Raw genomic sequence first — 7,500 nt, 5'->3', positions numbered from 1 at the left:
ACCCCCGTCTCAAGCTGCCCCGTCCCCCCAAACCACCCACCTCCTCCAACTGTCGTGTGTGCTGCATTGAGGGAGTTTGGTAACCTACTTCTCGCATCTCATCTCCATAACACGCCAAGATGATGCCGAGTGCTCCATATGCCGACACACACGGAGAGAGTTGTTGCTGTAAACATGCCGAGAGAAAGTTCATATCGTATGTCGGCCATATTATTTGTTGTTGTTGTTTTTCTGTCGTTCTCATTCATGGTCAAGAGGTGAGGGATGCTCTGATCGACTGGTAGTGGCTTGAATAAGGAGGTCCCTTGAGTGGTGGACTCAAGTACGGGTAATTTAGGAGACTCTCCAAAATAACAAGCGGCACATAAGTCGTTCTTGTAGCATCCTGCTATTGTTGGCTGGCCCGCATCCCAGCGTCTGGATCAGACGTCTTATTGTTTGATGGCCATGGCGACGAGAAGCACAACAGTTGGATTAACCGCGACATGCTTTTGTGCTCCCCCTTCCGCTCAAACACAGCACATCTCTGAAGTAGGCCTGGTCGATATATCGATTTTATCGATAAATGCAAAAATGTTGTTGCAGCTAGGGTTGTCCCGATACCAATAATTTGGTAGCGGTACCAAAAGGTATATCGATACTTTTTGATACTTTTCCAAATAAAGGGAACTACGAAAAAGTGTAGATTTTGGCCTTATTTTAACAGAAAATCTTACAATAGAATAAACATATTTCCTATTGCACTCAAAGAACAATTTTAGAAGGTTTAAATATAAATTAAAGGGCATTAAACTCGTGTTTTTCTTGTTGCTCTCAAATTCAAAATTTACAATTTTCCATACTACATCTAGTCTGCCATAATCAAGGATTAGATTTGAATATAATAATAAAGCTTTATTAACATTATATTAAATGCTTCATAATTTATAGTTGCCAATCCTGGTCTGTGCTTTAAGAAAAATACAATTACTAGTAAGTACTAAAAACAAAACTATGAATAAATGTACACAGGTAAAACACACATTATTAAAGATAAAACACAAATTATTTAAATTTGTTACCAAATTCAGTCATTTTACTAGCAATGGTTGACGTTAGATGGGCAGTCCTAACTCCACTAATATTTGGCATCAAGTCAAGCAGTTGTGTGCACGTCTACGTATCTACATGTTATGTATCTACATGTGCACAGCAGGGGAGCTGGTTAACTTATGAGTGTACAGTATGTGTGTTAGTGAGAACGTCAACGTGTTGGCTGAGTGACGTCAGTGAGTGACTGGGCGAGTACAGAGAGAGAGGAGCACGTGCACTGCCCGGTAGAGTGATGAATGGGTCTGGTTGTGTCCTGCAAAACTAATAATAAAGCAACCGGATTGTCACAAATGGGCGGCCTCGAATTCTTGCCGGAAAGCAGATCTTAGCAGACCCATTGCTGGGTAAAGTGAACTGAAGGGAACGTCAGCCCTGTGCTCCTCTACGACAGTCTGCACCGGAGCCAAACAGCAGGACAGGTGCAACAACTCCATTATTACCTGTCACTCTTTAAACTCCTTGTGCAGATCTGAATGCTTATTATTTAAATGTTTACTTAAGTTAGATGCAAAGATGTTAATACTAATCGCCATGTTTGGCGAGGCGTGTTTTAAAGCAAGAATGGAAGCGCGGCGCTTCCTTGTTTAAAGCGTCACTTTTATTGTTAGTTATGAAGCCCAAATAGCTCCATATTGTGCTTCACGCACCCTCTTTATTAACCAGTAGAATTGCTGTTTTTTGCCATTCTTCCCCACCAAGATGTTATTGCTTGTATGCACATAGTCGTTAGTTGCAGCCCTACTGCCAATCATCTTAGCCATTAAGGTATCAAAACAAACACTGTCGGAGAGTTTAAAGGCCACGCCAGAAGAGATGCAAAGTGAGCTCATACTTAACAAGGTGTTAACACGCTCCCTCACCTTTTTTTACTGCACATAAATGTGTCTGTTAAATAACGCTTTGTGGCCGGTTCGCTACATGCACGTTCAGGCCCTGCACCATCTACCCCTGCGACGTGCACAGCTGCACTCCAGCTGTGACGTTTGCCGCCATCCCGTTTTGCCCCGACATAAAAGTTAGTGTGGGAAAGTGGACCGGAGTGTCCGTGCTGCAGATGTCCGCCTTCCCTCCTTGGCTGTCGCGGCACTGAAGAGTCTCATGACCATTAACATTATAATGAAACTATCGTGAAGTTGGGCTGCGCAAAACAAATGAGTCAACAACAGTCTGTTTTACATTAGCATGTGATACCATTTCTAATAGATTACTTTAATATGGAAATATGTATTAGCATTATTGTCATTTTACTGAAGGACTCACGTACTGACGTTAGCACGATGCTGTACTGACGCTAGCATGACACTCCCTACTCATTCTCCACATCTGCCAACAAGTCCCCAGTCAGCAGTCCTTCCAGGACTTTCTATGTAGAACAGCAAAGCAGGTTGGAAGTTGTTGTTGTTGTTGTTTAAAAGGGAAGTGCAGCTTTTGGGGATTTTTGCCAAACATTTGCAATCCTTACAAGACACATATGTTTTTCTTTTAATTATACATTCTAACTTGTAAATAATTGTGGGATGGGAGTCGCTCTATTCCGCCTACAAAGCGCTCTAAAAACATCCAAACACCTCCATGATGTAAGTGTATATGTAATGTAACAGGCACATTCATAATAGCATTTAATATTTACGTACATTTTCTCATTTTAAGCTTTCGACGGCGTATCAATTTCAAAAAACGCTTTTTCCTTCGACATCCCTGATTACTACTCGTGCAGACTTCATGAGAGCCAACAAACATAATAAAACATCACTTACTGTACAATGTCTACTCTAGGGGTGTAACGGTACACAAAAATTTCGGTTCGGTACGTACCTCGGTTTAGAGGTCACGGTTCGGTTCATTTTCGGTACAGTAAGAAAACAACAAAATATACATTTTTGGGTTATTTATTTACCAAATTTGCAAAATCTTCCACCAAAAAATATTTTTGATATTGGAATATTTGATGTGAAGTAATGGGAACCTTGGATAGGTCAATAATTCATAATAACATTGATTTTGATTCAATATTATGTTTTGAGCAATGACGGTTTAAAAGAAAAAAAAACAGCTTTGTTTTATTAGTCAACATTGCAACTTTTTCTAAATTACATTTAACCTTTAAGCTTTTTTATTTCACTTGTGTTATGTTTTTGTTTATTTTAACAGTATTTTTAGAATGTGCCGTGGGCCTTTAAAACATTAGCTGTGGACCGCAAATGGCCTCCGGGGCACACTTTTGACACCCCTGCTATAGATAATAAAAACTTAAATGTGATAAATCTATGGATAAAATGCAGAGCCTGGCGACGCATGCGCGTTTATCATAACTCTCTCGCTCTCTCTGTCTCTGCCCCTCCCTCACCAATGCTGCTGCGCGCACAATTTGTTTTGTGTTTAACCACTTCTTAACCCTGAACGTACATTGAAAATACACGCAACCCTAACTCAAAATGCCGCACATTCGAGGCATTTAAGAAACTCCGCCCTGACTGCTCCGCAAAAGAGGACATGTCCGGTGAAAAGAGGACGTAGGGTCAGTCTATCCTGGCCCGTTAGCTGCTAGCATGCCGTGTGTTGTGCCTCGGTGTGCATTGTTTACACAACGTGTGTTACGCTACTTAATATGTCCGTGTGGAAACCCGTTCGGTACACCTCCGAACCGAACCGGAACCCCTGTACCGAAACGGTTCAATACAAATACACGTACCGTTACACCCCTAGTCTACTCTCATTTGGATGCCGACTGCTAGGATGTTCATATATTCCTGTTTAGATGAAGAATGACTCAAAATATTCGCAAATATTGGCTGTAAAAGTGTACCAACTTGTCGGAATACGTCCTCATCCTTCTACTATCAAGGTGAGAGGCATTATTTATGATCTAGGATACACTTTCCCGAGCTCCGAGGCAAGAAAGCGGCTCACCAGACGTCAATATAGCAGCAGCAAGCTAGTTAGCTCTCTGTGGTCGCGGCGCCGCTAAAAGTAGTTAGTCTGCGTTAGTGTTTAGAGTTACAAGATCACTAATACATGATGTAAGCAGACTTTTAATGGAGTTTATTTACGAGTTAAAATGCATTCAAAATACTCTCATAAGGATTGCAAAATTCCAGGAAAAAGTGCAGTTCCCCTTTAAAGCAGAACAAGAAAATGCCAAGCCCATTGATAATAATAATAATAATAAATAGTGTGGTTTCTTTCAAACTAAATTCAAGACAAGTAAATGACCTGTATTTCCGTGTCACTGGAAATACTAAAGTACTAATGCTATGCGTTTGTGCCTTGATGTTTTTTGCTTGTGCTGTTCAGGTTTTTAATAAGGATGTCCCGATCTGCGATACGGATATCGCTCCGATATCAGCCAAAAAAAGCAAGTATAGGGCTATATGGGCTTGCATGTAAAACATGCGATATAAGCAGCCATGTTTACTTGTGTAAAGCTGGCCAGTGTACATCTAAATGTCCTCCGATAAACACACAATTTCTTCTATTTTACTAAAGTCATTCACAAAAGGTAAACATGCTCGACTAGGCTACTAGGAGCTAGCAGCTAACACACAATGGCACAAAATATAGATAATAAGTGTGCTTAATTGAAGAGTATTTCAGTCTAAAACAGCACATTTGTCAATATAAACAAGTATCAAATAATTGTAGATGCAAGGCCGAGCCGGGTGAGGAAAATGTCCAGTAACAAACGTGTCCACATTGTTCAAATTACTGTGTCATGAGCTTGATTGAATTATTGTCGCCAAAAAAAACAATTACCACTCCACTTCAATTTATGAAACAGCGCAAGTTTATTTCAGACAGTTAATAATAAATAAGTTAATATTTTTCATACATACCATCCTTCTTTTTTGACATTGCACACTTCCAAATAATATAAGTGTGTGTAACCCTGCTGATATCGAATCAGATTAATATTGGTTTCAACCAGTTAGTGTTGTCCCGAAACCAATATTTTGGTACCGGTACTAAAATTATTTTGATACTTTTCGGTACTTTTCTAAATAAAGGGCCCCACAAAAAATTGCATTATTGGCTTTATTTTAACAAAAAAATCTTACGGTACATTAAAAATATGTTTCTTATTGCAATTTTGTCCTAAAATAAAATAGTGAACATACAAGACAACTTGTCTTTTATTAGTAAGTAAACAAACAAAGGCCCTTAATTTAGCTGCTGACATATGCAGTAACATATTGTGTCATTTATCATTCTATTATTTTGTCAACATTATTAAGGACAAGTGGTAGAAAATATAATATAATATTAATCTACTTGTTCATTTACTATTAATATCTGCTTACTTTCTCTTTCAACATGTTCGATCTACACTTCTGTTAAAATGTAATAATCCCTTATTCTTCTGTTGTTTGATACTTTACATTAGTTTTGGATGATAGTACAGATGTAGGTATCAATCCGATACCAAGTAGTTACAGGATCATACATTGGTCATATTCAAAGTCCTCATGTGTCCAGGGACATATTTCCTGACTTTATAAACATAATATAAATTCCAAAAAAAACGAAAGAAGATGTTGTGATGCTAAAAACGACGTAATTATAGTAGTATCGCTCCTATACTTGGTATCATTACAGTGGATGTCAGGTGTCGATCCACCAATGGCGTTTGTTTACATTTTGGCGCCGGTGAGCTACGGTGTGTAGTGAAGCATGTTTAGCTATTCCTCGTCCTGCAGGGAGTATACTTGTAAGAAACTTACTTTGTTTGTCGCCATGGAGGCGAGGATTAGTGATTTAGAAGTAGCTAAAACACTGTGGATGGATGTTAGCCGCTAGCTAGCTAGCCATGTCTTAAAGCACCTCTTCCTGAGGGCGTTTCAGTGTTATAACTTCACCTTTATCTTTAGTTTTTAAGCCAAAATGCGTCCGTTCTCCCTTTTCTGTCTACACACTGTGTCTGCTTGTAAGTACTCTGTGATTGTGCGCTGCCGAACATGCTCCTCTGCTCGTAAACCAGCATTGTCACGACGTGACTTCGACGCGGGCGCGGGGGGGTGGGGGACCGGTACTTTTCAGAGGCGGTATAGTACCGAAAATGATTCATTAGTATGGCGGTACTATTCTAATACCGGTATAGTGTACAACCCTACAAGCAACACTCAATGCTGCAATATCGGCGTCGTACTGTATCAGAAGTGACACAGATGTTTTGAAGTCATTCTAAAATATTTTTTTTTACAATTTTTAGGCACAAATGTAACACAAATGACCGGCGATTTTAATATCATTTTTTTGGGCTGACCGTAGCAATGATTTGATTTAATCAGGGTTGTTTTTGTTCTGTGGACGTGGACGTTATCTCGGACCATAAATCAGCTTCATCGCCCTCTTTAGACGTTAAGTAGGAGGTCAACTGTACACAATAGCCAGGTCAGCTTTTTGGTGGAAATCCCCTCCGCCGCACTCAAAAGTGTTTCTGCGCGCACGCCTTATTGGCCCTGCTTATGTTGGCCCGGGACCGTGCGAAGGGCCGATGAACAGTCCGACGCAACACAAGCCGTTTCCTGTTGTTGCGTGCGTCACATCACATGCATGTTGTCTCCATAAAAACACAACTTCTTTTCTTCACGCTGGGCAGCGGCTCACTCTTTTTTTAATAGTTTACTCCCTCCATTTTTCAGCCTTCTAATTCTATCGTTGGCTAATAGACTATGAGCTCGTTTAGAGATGCTACATGCTAACAACAGCTGTCACTCGTAGAAGTTTAATTGACTTTGGCTCTTGTGGTTATGGAAAAATGTTACATAACAAACTTTTTTTGATTGATGGATTACGTGCGACTTGGGCTTGATTAAACGGAACCTATTGTTATTTTTTTTTGCCTATTGGTACCTGTTTGGTGTATGTTGGATCTGCATGAGTCCCGAAAATGTGACGTCAAACTACGGAGGCATTGCGGAGATATTTATGAAATAATCTTGCCTTCCTTCATACCACAGATGGGATAATGGCTCTTTGACGGGAGTCGTATCTTGATCATAAGACTGGCTCGTTATTTTAGTTTTTTGTGTTTACTTTTTATTTTTAAAGTTTAAAAGATGTGCAGTAAATGTATATTTTTCTGTTAAAGTGGAAAGAACAAATACATTCACTTGGAAAAGATAAACTACCTTACTGACAAATATTATTTCCAGGTTTTTGCGGACCATATAAAATGATGTGGCAGATCTGAGTTATATATGAATAATACATTTCAGGGTTTATTTGCAAATAACAATATATAATTAATAAATATCAGTGTTTATCTGTAAATAACAATATATAATTATAAATGTCTGTGTTTATCTGTAAATAACATTATATAAATAATACATGTCTGTGTTTATCTGTTAATAACAATATATAAATAATAAATGTCGATGTTTATGTGTAAATAACAATATATAAATA

General features: G+C 39.0%; 1 protein-coding gene across 1 annotated transcript in view; it reads left to right on the top strand.

The window, feature by feature from the left end:
- The window catches only part of LOC133658568 (mitochondrial import inner membrane translocase subunit TIM50-like), a 63,444-nt gene that overhangs the window by 51,645 nt on the left and 4,299 nt on the right, over window positions 1–7,500 (top strand). The window lies entirely within an intron of this gene.

This window comes from Entelurus aequoreus, linkage group LG10 (genome assembly GCF_033978785.1).
Source record: "Entelurus aequoreus isolate RoL-2023_Sb linkage group LG10, RoL_Eaeq_v1.1, whole genome shotgun sequence".
Lineage (NCBI taxonomy): Eukaryota > Metazoa > Chordata > Actinopteri > Syngnathiformes > Syngnathidae > Entelurus > Entelurus aequoreus.
This window is presented reverse-complemented; position numbering and strand designations above follow the sequence as displayed.